At 40.2% G+C, this 21,128-nt stretch overlaps 1 protein-coding gene across 3 annotated transcripts in view; it reads right to left on the reverse strand.

Annotated features, from left to right (window-relative positions):
- The window catches only part of LOC122815407 (bile acid-CoA:amino acid N-acyltransferase-like), an 817,246-nt gene that overhangs the window by 787,321 nt on the left and 8,797 nt on the right, over window positions 1-21,128 (reverse strand). The window contains exon 2 of one of the 3 annotated variants that reach the window (XM_044087873.1): window positions 4,103-4,171. The exons of the other annotated variants lie outside the window; for them this stretch is intronic. The gene's annotated coding sequence lies outside the window, so the exon portion shown is untranslated. The remainder of the gene's footprint in view (window positions 1-4,102; window positions 4,172-21,128) is intronic. 3 annotated transcript variants of the gene reach the window in all.

The raw sequence follows: 21,128 nt of genomic DNA on the forward strand, positions 1-21,128 counted from the left end.
AAAAGGGAGATAGGAAAGTGGTGAAATTGGAGCAAGCAGGAGGACAAACAAGAGTTAAAACAAGTAGGGATGAACAGAACGGGTGTAGGAAAGGACCATAGGTCTGCATTTTTTTGGCAGCAACAGCTGCTTTCAATGTGGGCAATTTAGAATTTGGAGCCTCATATCCTACAGGGAGGTGTGTGGGCATCATACAATATGGATTATTGGTAAGGTTAGATTGCATGATGGGTACATGTCTCTGGGCAAAATGCAGAGCTATGTATGGGACATGATTTTTTTATAAGACAGATGACCCCTTTTTTTTAAGATGAGAGTGGGATGTTAAGGAAGGATTATTGGTAAGTGTGGTGAGGGAGGTTTGGTAAGAGAGGTTGCATTTGCAGACAGACAAGACAGCAGATGGGGTGGTGTATGACACATGGGGGGTAAACACCTTGACAGGGAGGGTGGTTGGAAATCTGAGGCTTATGAGGCCTCCAGATGGTAGTAGTGGCACTGATGTCCCCACCCGATGGCAGTCACCACTTTTCCTTTACAACCCTAAAGGTGGTTGCACTGGGGGCTGGGATGGAGGGGCCACCTGCCCCTCTAGCTGCACCAGCCTGCCCTCCACCTGGTGCAGGCGGTCATCCAGCTCCATCTGGAAGACACTGCGCACCATGCCACAGACCTCATCCCAGGTGACAACATCCTCATTGTGCCAACTTGCAGGGGGGCAAGCCCCATCCTGTGCAGCGGTTCCACAGGATGGTGCAGGACCAGCAGATGAGGGAGGTCTGGGTTGGGCCCGGTGCCTCGGCCAGGTGGGGTGGGAGAGGTGGATCCGCTGGGATCTGGCTTCCCATATGTGCTATGGTGAGGAAACTGACAATGAATATTGGTTAGTCATGCACAACACATTACAACATTAGTCAAAATAGCATGCATGGATATTCCCATTTACCCAAAACCGTGCAATTATAATAGTGCCATAGCAAACAGAACCTATGCATATATGGAATGGCATTCATGGTTGCAACAGCATGCCAGTTAGTGGTATGTCAGGCAGGCAATAAAATGATTATTCAACAGGGAATATTAGTATGCACATAATTTAAACAATGATAAAGCAAATGGAACAATGGTCCCAACAGTAGAGGTTTGTTTAGGAACATACCCATGTTGGTTTCAGTGTGATGATTAGATCAATTGAGTGGTGGGGGAAGAAAACAGATTCAATTGACAACTGCTATCAAGTATATTTGTCAGTACACTACTATTCACTACTCTACAGTCTGACCACACTTACACTCTACCTGGGCCATGGGTCTGCTACAGCACACCAACAGCTGTAGATATCAACAGGGCAATTGTACCCTTATTTTAGTTATACACATCAGACCTGTTTCTATACCAATTTCTTTACCTGTGGACCCTGTGTAGATGAATTGTGTGCACATTACGTTGCTGTTTCTGCACATATTTAGATTCACATATTAGTTGCAGGCCCTGGAGTGTGTGTGTTGTGCCTTTCACATACATCTACTGTGACATTCTCTGTGTGCAGGTTTCTCAGCGACTGGGGAAACTATCCATGACAGCGTGACACTTGAGGAGCTTGTCTGGGCCAGACTGCAGAGTATGGATGTCTAGGTTGCATATATTTGTAGGACTGGGGCTGATCAACACAGCAATTGTACACATTTTATAGTTATACACATCATACTAGTATTTCTGTTTATATTTCTTTATCTGTGTGCCCTGAATGAGAAATGTTATGTGTTGCAGCACATTAATTTTTCTATTCAGATTGCAGTTTACAACTGTAGAACCAGACTGTGAGATGTTAGTGGCGGTCCCTGGTTTTGAACCATGGTATGTGTGCAAAATTAAACTACAGGCCTAGTCCTTATCAGACTGAGCTACTAGATAGGTGTTTTGTGTTGTTTGTGACATTTCTATCTAGTACATATTTTTGTGCACAGTACTTTTATTATGACATGTTGCATTATTTGTTTCCCATTTTCAGTACACATTATGCACACACAATAGACCTTGGTGTCACTGTTTGTGAAATGTGCACATTAGCTGGATTGCACATTTTACTGTTTTACAACTACATACTGCTATTTAGATTCCTGAGTACACAGTGTAGGTTTTAAATCTGTACCTGTTAGCCTTATACATTTTTCAGTACATTCACAGCTACATACAGCTGAAATTGAAAGGTTAACACAAGACACTGATGGCAGACAAACAAGAAAAACACATTCTGATGGCAATATGTACTGTTGCTTTTTTACAGTCATTTGACATGCCAATTCTAAAGTATGCAGGTAAGCAGTGCTAACTCAGTTCACCTCAGTTAATGCATTATGTAGGACAGACACATTATTTTTCAGGTACAAGTGAGATGACACACACCAGTGTTTGGGATGACCTTTATTAGTTTTGAAATACATATCTGTGTACAACTCAGAAATCCACAATTATTATTCCTGCATGATCTGCACAGGGGAATGCTTTTCATTTCTAACCTTCAAACTCTGGATCCCACCCAGTTCGGGTTTGTGAAAGGCAGATTTTCCCTCCTGAACCTGATCAACTTCTTTGAGGCAGTCACCAAAGCCGTAGATGAGGGTAAGGTGGTTCACACAGCCTATCTTGACCTCTCCAAGGCTTTCAACACCATCCCCCATTCTGGAATTATAGCTAAACTAGGTATAAATCCCTACGTCACAAGATGGGTTGCCAACTGGCTCACTGACAGAACCCACACTGTAAAAGTTGCAGACTCCAAATCTGACCTCAAAGCAGTGACAAGTGGAGTACCACAGGGTTCTGTCCTGGGACCTCTCCTGTTTGGTACAGGCTAACACAGAAGGCCTCTGGCTAATGAAGTTCGCAGATAACTGCAAACTAGGAGCCATAGTCAAGTCCCCAAATGATGTGGACATCCTACAGAAAGGCCTCGCTGAGACAAATGCCTGGTGTCAGAGCCATGGCCTCAGCTCAATGCCAAAAAGTGCAGTGTCATCCCCTTTGGCAAAAACTCTGTACCCATGAACTACCACATAGGCATCAATCTACTTAACACCAAATGGGTGATAAGAGACCTTGGGACCCAGGTGGACAGTAGTCTCTCCTTTGATACTCACATTGCCACAGTAGTCAGGAAGTCCTTCTACGTGGCACACCTCATCATAAAAGGGTTCTCATCCAGGAAAAAAGAGGTCATTGTTCCCCTCTACTCGACACTCATTAGACCCATTATAGAGTACAATGCCCCTTTTGCAATGTACCTCACAAGGCATCTGCAGCAGCTGGAAAGGCCACAGAAATACCTAACAAAGAGGATTACTGGTCTCAAACAAACACCCTACGCTGACCGCCTTAAAAAACTCCAGCTTTACTCTGTAGCATATCGCCTACTCCGAGGTGATCTCTGCCTAACATATAAAGCTATGTCAAACCCAGAGTTGTTGGACATGCTACACCTAAAGAAATCCCAATCCCTCTGAGCTACACGCTCAAGGGACCTAAACCTTGTCACCACAATAAACAGGACATGCTGGAGGGATAGATTCCTGCCCCAGAGCCTTCCCATACCCTGGAACAGGCTACCCATCTATGTCAAGCAAAGTTCTTCATTAGCACTCTTCAAGAAAAATCTTGATGAGTGGATGGGAATAGGAAATACACCCCGGGGAGTACTTCTCTGTCTCTGCTCAACAGTGGCACAGGAAAATAACTTACTTGGGTGGCGTAAGCCAGGGAACCTTGTTGACTAGGCTTATGTAGGCCCTTGGGTCGATAGCCTAGTACCTACCTATGAACCTATGAACCTATAACTGTTACAGTAGCCCTGACATGGCACTTTCTTGGCAGGTTCACTTAGACACACTCATACATATTCTAGTATTCCTCTCCTCCATATTGTACCTTATTTGCTACTGACATCCGTATTACACAGCAGCTGGGAATACTCCAGTGTAACACTGGCAGCCTGGCACAGACATTTATTCCTGACTTTTGCAGCACAATTATATATACAGGTGGAACTACCATTACTATACTGTTTATTTCTTACTGCTAATAGTAGAGGGTAGTCTGTACTCACCATACTGCCGACACAGCTGGGCCAGTCACTGGGCATGAGCCTCAACATTTGGAGACCACTCCGAAGCAGCTGGATGGGGAGACATCACACATTAATCACACCTGCACAGTCACAAGTTGAATTTTTCCATACTTAGTTAGAGATACATAAGACTGCATACTTGCAGACAGGTGGGACATCCTGTGCTCAGGCTTCTTGGATCCACTGGTCAAGAGTGCACCCCTCCTCCACTTAAGGTCATTATGGTGGTGACGTACCTGCTCACCAGTCCGGGATATGCCAGTGGCACTAGTGATATTGCATGCAATCTGGTCCCAGGCCTCCGCTTTGTACTTTGAGCCCTGGTAGTGGCCCTGCAACAGCCTGCCATCATGTTTTTTTTCCTAGGAGCCCAACCATGACTCTGGACTCCTGGATGCCCCAACATTGCACTCCTAAGTGAACATCTTCACCGATACCAGACATTTTGGTCCTGCTGTGAGCAATCCCAAATGTTTATGGCTGTATTCCCACCTGTGTGGTTTAAATATGGCAGTTTTCTCACACCTTTTTTTTTTTGATTGGCCGGTTTTAATATGCTGAACTATGCTTAGCTCCGTGCAAATCCGCATAGCAATGCTTACACCAGGTAAGCACAGCTGGAAGCCTACAATAGCAAAGCATTGCTTAAATCTATTATTTTTTCAATAAATTTATAAATTATTTTTTTACATTTATATTTTACATATTCCCACCCCCTACTATGCTATACATGAGCCATATGATTGACATCTATTATTAAATTCCTTAAAAGTTTATTAAATAATTTGGCATAAGGGGATTGGAACCAAGCATGTTTTACATGCTATAACGTGGCAGTATCACTATGCTACAGCAGCTTGATGATGTTTTCTATCACAGTAGCACTTGTCTATAATTTTCAGAATTTCAGCCAGGCTAAGCATAGCAGCTTGCCGTGCAAACAAGCTGCACACCGCTTAAACTTCAGATTTATTTGATGAAAAAAAAACTTACATTTTTTAAATTTCTGTTGCTTTCCTCTTGCCCTACTGCTTTCATGCATGTAGGGCAAGAGTGCATACATTTTGGGGTGCACACTTGAAGGCTGCTGCCTTTTAGGTGTTTGTGTTTCGGTTTGTATTTTTTTCAGTGTTTGTGAACACTGAAATATTAGCCACTTACATTTCAGACACTGAAATGTTCGTCACTTACATTTCAGTGTCTGCGGACACTGAAATGTTAGCCACTTACATTTCAGACACTGAAATGTTAAACACTTACATTTCAGTGTCTGTGGACACTTGTTTACTATATAATATTAAAGCCAGGCTCTAATATTACATAACTTGACACTCATCTGTGTCACAAAATGCCATACGGCACTTTCAGAGTGAAGAGGGCATGTTACATGGTCAGGCACTGCTGACACATGCCCCCTGCGCTCAGTCTTGGTTCATGTTCCTTTAGATTAAATAGCAGCACAGAATGGGCATGCCTTCGTTGAAGGTTGGGCGTCGAGCTGGCACCTCAGCACCCATAAAAAATCTACTGCCAATCATTAGCGTACCAGAGATCTGCTGTGGCGACCCCTAACCGGGAAAAGCCAAAAGAACAACACCTTAATGGATATGCAAGGCACGCTGCTATTCTAAAAGGACACAAATCACTCTGTGCAAGAATAGTCTTATTCTTGCACAGAGCGTCATGAATCCTGGGGATAGTCTACATTTTCTACAGTATCATATAGGGTGGTGGTAGAGCTTGGCATCTAGCAGACATGGCTCAGGTTTAACTTATTTCACTGAAGAAAATGATGTGACCTTTCTAAATGCACCCTTTTGGTATGCAAATCTTTGGAAAAGAGTTATATGAGTAACTAAATAACACTGTAAACTAAGAAATAGATGGCTATGAGTTTCAAAATTCAGCTTCTATAATATACCTTATCAAAGATGCAGAGGAGCAAGTGCCACATGTGTTTTCAGTGTGGTACAAAACACAAACATTAGGAGACAGCTTACAGCCAGGGCAATTTTAATCAGGTTTCCAGGAACAAAAGAAAATTACCTTGCTACTTCCCATGTAGACAGCAGCCATCAGAAGCCTTGGTCAGCTGCCCTACTCTGTAGACAGTGGAGACCTGTCTGAACCCCTGCCTGTCAAGTTAGACCTCCTGCACCAAGAACAGGTGGATCAAGACAACTGTAAGTGGGAGGGGAGTACTCTATTTTATATCCCTTAAAGCAGTGAAAAGTTCCACAGCAAAACTAATGCAACACATGCCAGACTTATTGAAAGTTTTAAGGACATGACACCAAGGAATAACTTCTAAACCTAGTGCTTACACATTGGGAAAAGGAATACATTTTTAACTGTTCATTTAAAGCCATAATTGTATTTTATCTTGGATATCAAGATGATATTTTCATGTTATGGTCAGGCACTACCAGTGAATTGGAATGTTTTTGAATACTTGGAACAGACCACAGATTTTCTTAGGTTCTTCTATGTTTCTTTGCTAAATAGTATTCATTACTTGTACATGTTCATCTCATCTCAAAAGACAATGTGTCCCATTGGTTTTAGTCTTCCTTATATTGTTAACCAACCTTTTTCCTAACATGTTTCCACCACACTAGCTGACATCTTTTTCACCAGAGGAACAGTCTTGTGAGAGAACAAACAATAAGACTGTATTTATTTTATTTATTTTATTTTACATTTGTTGATCGGGCTAGTCTAGCTGGATACATGTCCATTTTCAGTAGAGGCCCGGGGAGAAAAGCTCCACAAGAACAGAGGTAGTTAAACAGAACATGCAAGGATAGAGTAAAAATAATTACATTAAAAGAGAAATCAGACATAGATGTTATACAATTGTTTAAAAGAAGTACAATACTTAGAATGAACTGACTTTAGAATTAGTCTAAATATGGCTACAACATGAGACCTTAGGTTTGTGGGTTAGGTAGGGACTTTAGTGGGCCAGGAGAGTTTTACTATTAGTCAGGATTAGAGCAAGGGTATAGCCATTGGGACTTTAATAGGTCTTTGAGGTGTTTTTTGAATTGGTGAAGAGAGGTCATGTGTCTTAGGTTATTTGGCAGGGCATTCCAGGATTTGCCAATGGAATTAGCATAGAGTGCTTCGCCTCCCAAGTTGTTAGACTTAATGGTTTGAACTAGTAGGCTTTTGGATGACCTAAGGGATGTGAGGTTGGAGTAAGGGGTAAGTATTTTGTTCAGTGAGGTAGTTTTTTCTGGATGATTAATTATTTTAAATGCCTCAGTGAGTTGGTTGAGTTTGAGAGTGTTGGAGAGTTCTAACCATTCCAGGGTCCTTAGATTTTGGCAGTGATGGGTCCGATTGGGCATCCCTGTTATAAATCTGGCTATGTGGTTATAGGTAGTAGACAGTTTGTTGAGTTCCTTCTTGTTGAGGAAGGAGAATACAGGGGAGGCATAGAGGAGTGTGGACAGAAGGTGGGTCCTAGCAATAGTTAGTTTGGTGTGCGGAGTTAAGAAAGTTTTTATTCTATACATAGACCCGAGTTTTTTGTTTACAGACTTAATGGTCAGACTGACATGTGTATCAAATTTAAGTTTGTTATCTATGGTCACCCCTAGAAGTTTGGTGTGGGAGACGGGTTCGATTATGATTCCATTGTTGGAAGACACGCAGAAGGTTGGGGTGGTAGTATTAGGTGATTCTTTTCCTTGGGGGGTATTTAGTGTGGGGAAAAATAGAAGTAATTTAGTTTTGGTTGGATTTAGTAGAAGCTTTAGTTCTGAGAACCATTTTTCAACTAAGGAGAAGCAATTTTGGGTTGCAACTTGGAGTTTGGCGAGAGAAACGTCCGAGCATATCAGGGTGGAGTCATCTGCGTAGTGAATGCAGGTGGCTTTAGGAATGATCATGTGTAAACTGTTTATAAATAGGGAAAAGAGAAGGGGACCGAGGATAGATCCTTGGGGAACACCGATATTAGTGGGGAGTAGGTCTGATAGCCTGTTTTGCCACTGAACCGCCTGCTTTCTACAAGATAGGTAGTCATTAAACCAACTTATTGTTGATTTACTAAGATGAAAGGTTTGCAGTGTTTGTATTAGTTGTTGGTGGTTCACCATGTCGAAGGCTTTTGATAGGTCAAGAAAAAGCGCAGAGGAAATAAGTTTATTATTGCGGTTTTGGTTGATTGAATCAACAAAGGAGAGAAGGGCAGAGGTTGTGCTGTGATGGGGGCGGAATCCGTGCTGGGTGTTAGACAGGAGGTTATTTTGAGAAAGATGGGTAATGAGTTGTTTATGAACACAACGTTCCATAATTTTGGCTAGAGGAGACAGTATAGCTATTGACCTGTAGTTAGATGTGTCAGTGGAGGATCCACCTTTATGGAGAGGGATGATATAAGAGATTTTCCAGATTGAGGGGATAGAAGCTTCAGAAATAGATCGGTTGATCAGGATTGAAACAGGGTAGGCAATGGCGTCAGATGCTATTTGTAGGTAATTGGCTGGGAGTAGGTCAGCCGCTAAGGTGGTTGGTTTGAGTTTTTTCAAGAGGGTACGAATATAGGAGGTAGGTGTGGGTTGTAAGTTAAGGGAGGACTGAGGAGGGTCTTTAGTTGAGGTTGTGGTTGAGGGAGTAGTGGTAAGCTGATTGGCGAGAGACTGGATGGTCTCCGTAAAAAATGAATTGAAAGTGTTAGCTATTTCTCCTGGATCTTTGCCCATGAGTTTTTCAGGGGTGGGGGTGGTAGATTTTCCTGGACGAAGGAGATGATTGAAACCAGCCCAGAATTTTTTGGGATTATGCTGGTGTTTGTCTTGGAGGTGACAAAAATATTGTTTTTTGTCAGTCAAGACGGCTACTTTGGTTGAGTTTCTAAGCTGAAGAAACTTGATCCGGTCCAGGGGGGTTTTGGTAGCTCTCCATTTATTCCAGGCCTGATCATGGAGTTTAATTTTGGATTTGGTATCTTTTGTTAGCCAAGGTGCGATACGTTCCTTGGTCCTGGTCAGTCTTTTAGGAGCGTGAGCGTCAAGTATCTTAAGGAAAGTGTCATTAAAATAAGAGACGCTGTCATCTAAGGGGAGCGTTTTTAGGGAGGACCAGTTACATGCTTTGAGGTCAGCAAGAAAATGTTGTGGGACAAAATTCTTACTGTTCCTAACCAGCCTGGTTTGGGGATGGTTTGATGTTGGACATTTGTGTTTTAAGATAAAGGTAATAAGGTGGTCACTAAGGTCATTGGGAAGAGTCCCTGCAATATAGTTATTTGGGGCTTTGTTAGTAAGGATCCAGTCAGTGATGCTCTCCTTTTGTTGAGCATTCCCAATTCTGGTGGTAGATAGAATGTTTTGAGAGAAGCCATGCAAGTTAATGGGGAGAGGATTTGAGTGATTGGAGTAGAGGGACCAATCGATATTAACGTCTCCTAGTATTATGGTTTCTTGGGGATAGGTTGTAGCTAACCAATTAAGAATTTGTTCAGATTATTTCCTTGGATAGTGCATTTTTAGAACAAATGTCTTAAAAACATGCTCATCAACAGTGAGTACAGAGTTCAGCTTCTTCATGAGATGGCAGCTGCAGCTATTAGTGGTAAAGCTGAAAGACTTAGGATTCACTGTGAAGATACAATGCAGTATTTAAGCTAGAACCTCTGATTCTTTCTTTACTACTTTTCTAGTGGATGCAGGACACATATTTAAAATTGTAAAAACCATCTATGAAAAAAAGCTATGCCCTTGAACCTAATGCAAACTTTAGGTGTTGAACCAAAAGTTGTTTTTAGAATGGCACATAATATTAAGACCATAACAGAGAGCTCATCTGACATTTCTATCACTCGCAATGGAAAAATCACCAAATTTAGGATGTACACACATTGTAGGTATATTTATGATACAACAAATGTCTCAGTTAAAAACTATCTTAGGACAATCCCTTGCCCTGGTAGATTCAACTGCAACATCAGAGCAGTAGTATACATCATACAGTGTATTTTCTGTGATGTTTATTATGTTGGGAAAATGGAGTACTCCCTTAAAGAAAGTATTTATGAGCACGTTGCAGATATTAAGAAGGGGAATGTTGACAGTACACTGTTTAAGCATCCTCTTATTTGCCCAAACTTCAAGAAGTTTATGTTTTTTTTTTGTTATTAACAAAACAAATACCTCTGAAAGGGAAGGTCCCTGGAAATGAGCAATTGCATGAGAAGAACTGTTCTGGAATCTCAGACATAACTGTACAAAGTTTCCAGGAATCAGTGACAATGTTCCATACTGCCAGTCTTGAAACTAAAATATATGGAATAATAACTAATATGTGTATGTGCATGCAATGATATACTCACAATAAGATTTAAGTGTATCACTTTAAATTTTTGTGCATGCTAATTTTACTTGCTGATTTTGACTGGCTATTACTGATCACATGATTGAGCCTTAGTTTTTAAGTTGTTGTTGTATCTTTCAGCTTTTCCCGGTTAGGGTCACCACAGCTGAACTCCGGTCTGCTAATGATTGGCAGTAGATTTTTACATACCGAGTTGCCAGCCCTGAAGCACAACCTTCAACAAAGGTACACCCATTCATGCATGTCTCCACACAGAAGACGCTTTAGCTGAGCCTTAGTGTTTAAGGTAAAGCTGAAAAAGATTTTAACAGTTTTGATGAAGTCTATTTGTTGCTGTAGGAAGAAAGTGTTCAACTGTTTTTGGAATAAAATACATTTTCTTGTAAAGACATGTGGATGAGGTCCTTTGGTTCTTTGATATTGTATACCCTTCCCATTTCTTCCTCACAACCCTAGTCCAACATTCTACCCTATCTGACCACGTTGCAAGGAAGGAGGTTTCCAGCATTCTACTAAAAAAATGCAGGCAGCTCCAGCCACATAATACAGGCTGAGAAACTATTCCAGATACTTCTTGATCCCCAAATGGTGAATGAACTTCAGAACAATTCCACATGTAACTAACTTAGACACCTTCATCCTAAAGCAAACCTTTTGAATGTGCATGGTACAGTATATCCTTTTGTGCTTCTCAGAAAGATACTGTAAGTGTTTTTGACTTCAAGACACCTAACTACACACCATTATCAGTAAGTAGTCAAGAAAGTACCTAAGCTGTTGGGGAGGAGCCAGTAGTTACTTCCATTCTATCTCTGCTCAAGCCCTAGGATATTTCCTAACTGGATATATGTAGCTGCAGCTCACCAGAGACTGCAGGAAGCCAGGATCTGCCTGAATCTTGACATCTGGTTGCTTCTGCCTCACCATTGCATATGTACTAATATCACAATAGAATGTCTGCACAGAATATTTTGTTCCCTGGGAATAACAGTGAATCTTAAAAAAAAAAATCTAAATTGCTATTGCTCCAGAACCTGACCATGGTATTCCATCACCTACATAAAATTATTTGGTATGTACGTAGGTACTATGGAAGGGTATCATTTATTCAGGATGCTGAATCTAAGATATTATACAGTCAATGTCTGTTTCAGCTGAGCTTGTCCTTGAACTATTGAGAATTATGACTAAAGTCATACACCATGGAACATGAAAGTCTTGCAATGAACAGTTCGTATACAATGATCCCAGAGCTTGGCTTGGATCTCATGTCCCATCCAGTCAACATCTCCAAAGCTTGCAAAGAGCATTTACAATGGTGGACAATTATGGATCACTGCCAAATCCACAGGCATTAGTTACCACAGATGTGTCTGCACTGTACAAGGGCCAGTACGATAAACAAATGATCTACAATGTCCAGGCATCTCAGGTGTCCACCCCCCACATCAATGTCTTGGAAATGTGGGAAGTCCTTCTCACATTCACAACTCTACTCTAGAAATGATTGCTATTACCCACAGCAACATGACAGTGTTCTGATATATTCTCAAATAATGGGAAAACCTGAGCGTACCTCTTGTGCGAGGAAGCCATAAGATTTTGTCAAATGGCCACTCAATCACAATATTTCTGGGTTATCAATTACTTTTTAAGGAAGGCCATTTCCCTAACAAACAGACATAGCTGCTATCTATCAATGCTCCAAAAGTGTCCTGGAGCCATTTGATACCCCTTTGACTATTTCTTTATGAGTTAATCCCCAGTCCAAGCCAAAAGGCATGAATATTTTCTGTTTAATTCTTCTTCTTCCAGGTGATTGTCCCAAGGAGACCTTGGTCTACAAATGCCACTAGTACTCCTTTACAGCCTCCCCATTTCCTCTCATGATGAGGTTCATCCAAAAAAAAAAAACAGGTTCCAGAAGGCCAGAATCCTCACCACAGTCGTATTTTGACCTCTTCTCTGTATATTTGGTAGAAGCTTTTATGATTATATCCAAGAAAAACACTCTTATCCATCTTTCCAGCAAACCTCACACAGACATAAAGTCACTTAGGCTCATTGCTTTGCTTCTCCAGTTCTATTAATCGCTAGGAATTTTGCTCTTTTCAGCTTAGAAATACAGATCCTCTCCTCGTCAAAAACCTTCTGCTTGTAAGATGGTGTAGAGGGTTAAGGCTGTGAGCTATACTCCCTATGGTGCAGCATTTGATGCCTTCATTTTCCTACTGTGACCTTGAACAAGTCACTTATCCATACATTCCTCCTAGGTTACCCCTGAAAAGCGATTATGTGTCCAGTGGGCCTACCTGTTTAACAAATTATATTATTATTATTATTATTATTATTATTATTATTATTATTATTATTATTATTGTTATGTGCAAGGACAACATGGACTCCTCCTCAGTTTAAATGATAGACCAATACAAATAACAATTTTATGTTTCCATCCTTCAGTGTTAGAATATCTTTCTGATATTTCTCACTCTGGATTCATTTGTTCATTTATCAAAGTCCATTTTGCAGGCATTTTCCTTTTCCATTCAGGGCTAGACTCTTCTTCTATGTCTGCACCCAAGCTGGGCAAGGATTTCTGAAGGAGGCATTACTCTTTAGACTGTGAGATTCAGTATAACTTTTAGATTTGTATTTCATCCTACTGGCAATTGCCTCTATTCAAACATGCCTGTACAATAATGCTGGATACCATGTCCTGGAAAATAGTCTTTTTAGTACTGGTTGCTGATCCTAACAGAATCTATGAGCTTTGTTATCTTTCAGACAAATTGCCATACCATTTTTTATTTATTTATTTTTTGTTGTGTAGAGAGACTATATTAGAGCTAATCCTCCTTTTATGCCCATTGCGTTCATTTATGCCATTCTAAAGCTGTTTCTTTCTTTTGTACAGTAACCAGGGAGAGCTTCTCATCCACCACATGAATGTCTACAAGCAGCTTATATTTTTATATTGACAGAGCAAAGTATATATACATATATATATATATATATATATATATATATATATATATATATATACACACACATACAGTATATATATATATATATATATATATATATATATATATATATATATATATATATATATATATATATATATATATATATATATACATACATATATATATATATATATATATATTGGTTCTACTTCAGTAGATCGAAATGTCAGATAACCAAATTTAAAAAGATGAAAAGATCACAATTTCATAACGATGAAGTGTTATCGTGCCGAAACTTGTAAGAATGAAGCACCTACTGTGCATGTCCAACAACACTTGAAGTCTTGAAGTTTGTGAATGGAAAATGTGGAGCACAGAGAAAAACAGCCTCTCCATTTAAACACTTGATTTAAAATTAAAATGTACATTTATAATGTTTCTGAATGGAGATTGTGGTGCAGTGAGGATCTGGAAATTTACCCTTTTCTCCACTGTAGTGCAATCTCAGAGTTGGTATATATAATTTGCAGGGGGTGTGGGAGGCACAGCCCACCAAGGGGGGTGTAGAAGGCCTTGCTACCCCTCAAAAATGTTGAATATGGTGCATTTTTATTTAAATATGGTGTCCATAAAAAAATCAACATATTCTCCTGTTCACAGGTTTATAGGTTCATAGGTGTATACTAAGCTAACAACCACTAGTGCCCTTAAAAGCCTAGCCATGCAACCCAAATGTGGCCCACAAATTTGATTTATATTTAATTTATATGGGTGATTTACTTACAGTCTCTGTCCATCAGAGACATGGGAGCCAGTCCAGGGGTGAATTTCTGATTACCCATCCACTGGTCCAAGTTGCACTTAAGTAGGGATAGGAAGGAACTCTGCGTCACATGGATGAGGAGTCTATTGCAGAGAATGGGAATATTCTGACAAACGTATATGTCTCTCCAACATGTCCTATTAATGTTGCAAGCAAAATTTAGGTCTCTTAATTTAGTAGTTCTGATGTTGTTTGTTCTGTGGATGTGCAAATGACTCATCAGAACAGGCTCTATGGATGCCTTGTATGCCAGGCAAAGATCACCTCTCAAAAGTCTGTATGATACCAAGTAAAAAGACATGACTTTGAGGTGATCAGCATAGGACACTCTGTTTACTCCCTGTATTCTTTTTGTAAGGACCCTTTGTGAACATTGCAGTTGCTGCATGTGTTTGGTCAGGATCATACCAAAGGGGGCATTATACTCTATGATGAGCCTAATGAGGGCTGAGGACAGTGGTAGATTACCTCTCTGGACCTAGATGCCTTGCCCTTGATTATACGTTGAGCAACATAGAAATATTTTCCTTGGACACATGTTGGCTGAAGTCTAGGTTACTATCTACATGAGTTACCGGATCCCTGACTAGTGATTCAATTTTCAAGGGTGTTTTATTGATGACATAGTTACCCAAGGTGGCAGACTTCCCAAGAGGTAGTATAATGTATTCCTCAGTACTGAGTTTTAAGCTATGGCTTTGGCATCAAATGTGTGCCTGCAAATGACCTCCTAAAGGGTGTTCTCATCTTGAGGGGATGCAATGACTTCTCACAGTTTGCAATCATCTGCATACTTGGTTAGCCAGAGGCCCTCAACGTTTGCTTTGACATCTGAGAAGTAAATGCCAATCAGGAGTGGGCTTAGGACAGAGCCCTAGATTACCCCACTGGTAACAGGCCTAATTTGGAGGTGGTTTCACCACTTCTAACATTCTGGGTCCTATCAGTGATCCAGATAGCTATCCATTTTGTTATAAAGGGTTTATACCTAGTTCTGTACGTTTTGTTGTATCAAATGCTTTCGGCTGATCTGGGTAGGCAGTGTGCACATTTTCCCCTCACCCATTGCCTTAGTGACCTTTTCAAAGAGGTTCACTAGATTCAGTAAACATGGCTTTCCTTTGGCAAAGCAAAACTGGGATGGATCCATTGTCTGGAGATCTCCTATATCCTTGTTGATAATTTTGATGATAATTCTTTCCATGGCTTTGCAAATAAGATGAGTCAGACTAATGGGTCTACAGTTTCCAGGATCTGTTGAAGGTTCTCCTTTATAGAGGGGGATGGCAGTCACAGTCCTCCCTTCATGAGTTACAAAGCCTCTTTTAAGACTATAGTTAAATAATGACTCCAGGGGTCTTGATAAGTCATATTTTAGACTATTCAAGAGACATCCTGCGATGTTATCACGGCCCACTGAGCCGTGTTCTTGGCTTTAGTGAATGCAGCCAGTACATGCTCTCTAGTTATAGTTGGAGGGTTATGTTTGAGGGCATTATTAGGGTGATGGTTGAGGGTGAAAATGAGGTAAAGCTGGGAAAGAATTTGTTCACTAACAGGTTTGCTTATCACCAGGCTTGGTGAATGTGGCACCATTAGCACACCATTGCTGTGTGCTGCTCTTGAGGTTTCTGACAGCTGAAGAAGGCCTTATGGTCATTTTTCACCTGGGAGGATATCTTAACCTCAAAGATGGTTTTGCTTGACTTAATTAGTACTCTTAGTTGCCTATTTACTTTGATGAGAGAGTTTTTATTTTCTTGGGAATTTCCCTTCCTAATTTTTGCCATATTTTTTTCCTTTTGTTGTATATCCTGTTTAATTTGGGATGCCAGCAGGGTGATTTGTTTCTGGGACTAGTCTGGGCTTACTTCTGGTGGGTACAGAAGCCTCAATATAGCCATTTACATGGTTGTGCAGAGTTTCTGAGAGCAATGCCGCACAGACTGGTCTGTTCTTGGGGTTAGGAGGTGCACTGAATTTTGACAAACCATCACTTAATAACAGGTAATTTGCCTTGGAATAGTTTCTAACTGTTACAGGTTTTAATAGGATTACAGAGTTGACTTTTATTTCGAAGAAGACAACTTAATGGTCAGACCTTACCAGGGAGAATGAGACATTAGGGGTGCAGCATTTTACCATAATTGTGAGCACGAGGTCCAATATGTTGGAACCTCTAGTGGGCGTATTCATTATTTGGTCAATGATATTTGTATTTACAAAGTCCAGGGATCTCTGCGCCTATAGATTTTAGGCTATGTAAGATTCCCAATATGTACAGGGGTAATTAAAGACTCACATGAGTAGGGTGTTAGGTCAGATGGTAAGTATCTCCACTAGGTCAAAGTATGCATTGCGAGCTTCTAGGGACAAGGAGGGTGACCTATAGCTGGATAGGATATGGTACAAGATTTTGTCTATGGTGATCTGCATGTGGAGGAGCTCCAGGACATCATCCTGTTTGACCACCAGAGGTATGCTTGTAATTGATGTATGTTGAGACACCTCCACCTTTAGTCCTTGTCTGTGAGCTACTAGTCTAAAAATGTGGAAGGCACTGAATCCTTGTACTGGCAGGATACTCTCTGCTGTTTTAAACCATGTCTCGGTAACTGCACAGATATCTATATTCTCAAATAAGGGAGGGCTTGGATGGAGTCTAGTTTATATTTATGCTCCTGGCACTGAGCAGTAACACCTTGAAGTTCTGCTAAGTTGAGTGTGCTGTTTTGGTAGGTTTGTCAATTTGGCATTGCCTAAAAATGTCATTTTGGGGACAGACAAAGCCATAGCCAGTACTCAAAAGCCAAGAGGGGAATGGTACACACTATCTTTGGCAAACCAGTCTGGTCTATTCTCTATATCCTACCAAGCTGATAAATATTGGACCTCCTTAGAATGACACCAGAGGGAGAAAAATAAACAGTTGTTGAAATCAATAATTTTTTGTTTATATTGTGGCATCATCCTTGGTGATGGTAATATGCTGCTCACTGCCAGGCTCATACCGGCCTGAGACACATAATCTGAAAGCTCTATAATGTCTCTCTTCATATAGTCCGTGGAAGTACATTTCAGGTCATTTATACTACAAGGACTGCGATGGAATCATACTGGTACCTGTGCTCCAATGACATGAGTGCACGCAAGATTTGCCAGATCCTGCCCCAGATAAGTAACTAACAGTTATTCTTTTCCTTCTCCAGCCTGGGTAAAGGGGAATCAGTATATCTTACAATGGAATCCCCTGAGATGAGGGTCCTGGCAAATGTGTTCTCTTGCCTTAGGGGCTTAGTGTTTGGGTGTTGCTTTTTGTGAGTGTCTTTGGGCTTGCTGAGGCATAGTTTTAACAGTGGGTGGTCTATGTGATCTTTGCTGTTTAAGAAGATTGCTTTTAGTGCCTCAGTATATGTTATTCTATGTCTGTGTTATGTGCTATGTGAGGTGGATGTTGTGTGTGTAGTTTTGACAACCTGATATGGACTTGTATGCGAGGGTTTAGCCTCCAGTGTCATTGTGTAATTATACCTCTTGCATACTGCGTCTGACTCTTCAATGATTAAGTGGTTGTCATCGAACATGAGACACTTGATATAGTGTCTCAAGATGCCCATATCTACCAAGCTGACCTCAGAGAAGTTAGAAAATTTCATATCCATAGTGTCCAGTCCTTTGATTTGTGAGCTACAAGGGGGTGGAGTATTGAGGTTAGAAGGCTATTAAGGGTGCTTTGTTTGTGCAGACTAATAAGAGTGCTTTATTTGGACAGATTAAGCTCAACAGTACTAAATTCTGCTAACTTTAATGTTTACATTTATTTATTTATTTATGTATGCATGCATGTATGTATGTATTTATTTATTTATTTATTTATTCCCTACTTCATCCAGGCTCAAATAATAATCCTTGCTCTAGTCCAGCTAAAACACCCATTGAGATTGCTTCACTTTTTAACTCATATTTTATAGATACCATAGCTAAGCTCACCACCACCTTCCCACAAACAAACCCCAACCCAGGTGAACCATTTTCGTTACACTCCTCAGCTTCCTCTCTACCTAGTTTTTTCACTCTCACCTAGAGCAATCTCCATCATAAAAAATTCCTTCATAAACTCAAACCTTGTACAAATGCACCTGACAACTTACCGGCAGAATTCCTACAACTATGTGCAAGCTCCATTGCTTTCCTCATAAGCATTCTCCTTAATAGATCTATCCAAGAGTCCCAAGTACCACCTATCTGCAAAAAAAAGCTTATGTTCTTCCACTTCATAAAGGCAGCAATAACTTTGACATCTCCAGTTTTGACCCATCACTATTCTCTCTCACATCTCAAAAATATTAGAAAAAATGTGTTCATATTCAGCTTCTTAATCATCTGGTTCAAAACCAAATCCTCGTTCCTACTCAACACAGTTTCAGGCCAGGTCACAGAACTAGCACAGCTCTCATTTCCTTTATGGACACAGTAAATAGGGCCCTTGATGATGGTTAGATTGTCTCCTCACTCTTTCTTGACCTTTCTAAGGCCTTCGGTACAGTAGCCCATCCCCTTCTTCTCACCAAACTTTCCAACTTAGGCATCTCATCCTCAACTCTATACTGGTTCTCAAACTATCTCAGCAATATGCAACAATCGATTCAATGTCAACATTCTTTCTCACCTTTCCTTAGCACAACAATAGGTGTACCCCAAGGATCCATACTGGGCCCCCTCCTATTTGGTATATTTATTAACAACTTCCATACCACTCTTACTCAAGGTACAGTCATCCAGTACAGAGATGATTCTACAATCATTTGCACTGTCAAATCCATATCTGAGTTACAACGTCTTACCCAAAAATGCCTTTACATCAACCAAAACCTGTATGTCCAATATTCATATCACTGTAAATCCCAATAAAGCTAAACTCCTAATATTCAACCCCAAAAAACTACCCCCTTAACAAGAATGAATTTTCTATCCACTCCCAAAACAACACTATTATTGAAGTTGTTCCAAGTACTAAACTGCTAGGTATCATCGTAGATAAAAACCTAACATTCAACCTTCATATCCACAGCAACATAAACAAAATACATCAAAAATTGTGTATTCTCTATAGAAATAACTGTTTCCTTAACCTCACCACTAAAAAGGCTCTAGATCTTCCTTTCAGCTACTATGTCTAATTTATGGGGTCCCTAGCCTTACCAATACCCAGTCCTCCCTGAAAACCAAACTTGTATTGTGCTACAGTACGATTGCTAAATGTACAACAAATGCTAAATTTTCAGCTCACCACTGTTTATCACTACATCAACTAAACCGGCTTGAACTTCTGCACTATCTGACATATCTACAATTAACTATTGCACATACATTTATATGTAAACCATCAAGTTGCCCTTCTCTTTCTTCTTTGTTGACTCTGTATCACCCAAACAGACTTCTTACATCTGAAAACAAACTGCTGCTCAAAGTTGAAAAAACAAATTTCTTAGCTGGTCAGATGCTCTATTCTTTTACTGTCTCAAAAGAATGGAGTACCTTCCACCTTCAATCAGAACCTTTCTCTTTAAGAAGTCCCTTAGACAACACCTCACCTCTCTCTGGCTATGCACATGTGCCAATATAACACACTCCAAACCCTGTTTCCCTCAGGTATAACCCAAACCTCATTGTATCTCTATATTTGTACAACTTTTCATATCTCACTTACCATAACTGTGCAACTGCCCACCTTTCTAATTTTCCTGTTGCTCATGCCTACTATCCTCCTAGAGGTAATAATCATAAAACTGATATTCTTTTTGTAGAAATCCCATTAATACAGTTAATAACACCTCACAATGTAAATGTGTATTCTGTATGTAAATACTCTGTACTGTTGTGCTCATACTGTTTATGTATTGTGACTGTAAATACTCTATGTGGAGCTTTTCTCCTCATGCTGCCATTGAAAATGGGCTCAACTAGGCTCAGTAGACCTTCCCTGCAAATAAATGCAAATAAATTAATAAATAAACAAACAAATAAATAAATAATGTTTGCATAATCCTGAATTTTACTAAATCTGTAGTTACTGCCACAAGAAACCTAACTAGCTGCTCTAAGCTTATTGACACACACGTTATTTGCAATGTATTGCTGCTTTACATGTTACAGTCTTATGGACTGTTCTACAGAGAAATTTGATTTCTAGGTGTTTGCTACTATACAGGGTACTGCTAACCCATGCAAACATGCAAAATTTATAGCAGCACAGAAAAAACAGAAAACAAAACAATAAACCCTCTGAACAATATGACTACACTGTGAGTCCTTTTGTGTATTTCTAAACTCAGATAGACAAGGCAAACACCTCCTGCCACAAGATGTATATACCCAGTTCCCTTGATATAAAAACACAGTAGAAGAGACCCACAAGTGTATAGCTAATGCAAACCACTTAAACAGATACCTGGAAATCCCTTGATGAAAGTAATTTCAAGACAGTAACAGTGAAGGGAAAAGTGATTTTTTTTCTCCTTAATTGAAGAAACCTGCTCAGACTGAAAGCTTACAGTCGCACAAGAGACCCTATCTACTAAATCTGTTCCTCTACACTTGCATCACCACAGCTTACCATCTAAACTTTCAGGATAGCCGAACTCTCTAAACAGAAATGTATGTCTTAGTTCATCAAAGCCCACTATAAAGTAAGGTAAGTTTCTACAGTTAATGAATTATTTGTATAGGACATTCAAATGATGTCCATAGCTTAGCCACTTGTTTACATTTTAAACCCATATTTTTAATGTCCCCTCCTTTGAGAAACCAGCTCATAAAGTCTCTACTGCTTCATCCAAACTATTTCAAACACAGACATTAGAAAAGTAGG

This window comes from Protopterus annectens, chromosome 11.part0, assembly GCF_019279795.1.
Source record: "Protopterus annectens isolate FY-2018-M chromosome 11.part0, PAN1.0, whole genome shotgun sequence".
NCBI lineage: Eukaryota > Metazoa > Chordata > Ceratodontiformes > Protopteridae > Protopterus > Protopterus annectens.